The 250-nt window shown below is 22.4% G+C and overlaps 1 protein-coding gene across 2 annotated transcripts in view; it reads right to left on the reverse strand.

The window, feature by feature from the left end:
• Positions 1 to 250, reverse strand: part of LOC126903802 (uncharacterized) — a 30,453-nt gene that overhangs the window by 5,256 nt on the left and 24,947 nt on the right. The gene's annotated exons all lie outside the window — the stretch shown is intronic.

A 250-nucleotide genomic window follows, 5' to 3' on the forward strand; every position in this document is an offset into this window, starting at 1 on the left:
CTTTGATTTGATATATGTTTAAAGGACGCAGTATTTCCGGAACATTTTCAAAAGTTTAGTTGAAAAAGATCTATGTTTTTTTAAAATATTTTAAGTTTTGAACGCCCCTTATATAAGGGGAAATTGTCCAATTTTAATAAAAAGTATGTCAAATAAAAGATGTGTTTATAATGTATTTAGAAAAAAAAAATTTGTGCTGATATATACATTTTACAAAAAGTTATAGCATTTTTAAGTTGAAAATTTAAAA

This window comes from Daktulosphaira vitifoliae, unplaced genomic scaffold, assembly GCF_025091365.1.
Source record: "Daktulosphaira vitifoliae isolate Bord-2020 unplaced genomic scaffold, ASM2509136v1 Scaffold_4, whole genome shotgun sequence".
Taxonomy (NCBI): Eukaryota; Metazoa; Arthropoda; class Insecta; order Hemiptera; family Phylloxeridae; genus Daktulosphaira; species Daktulosphaira vitifoliae.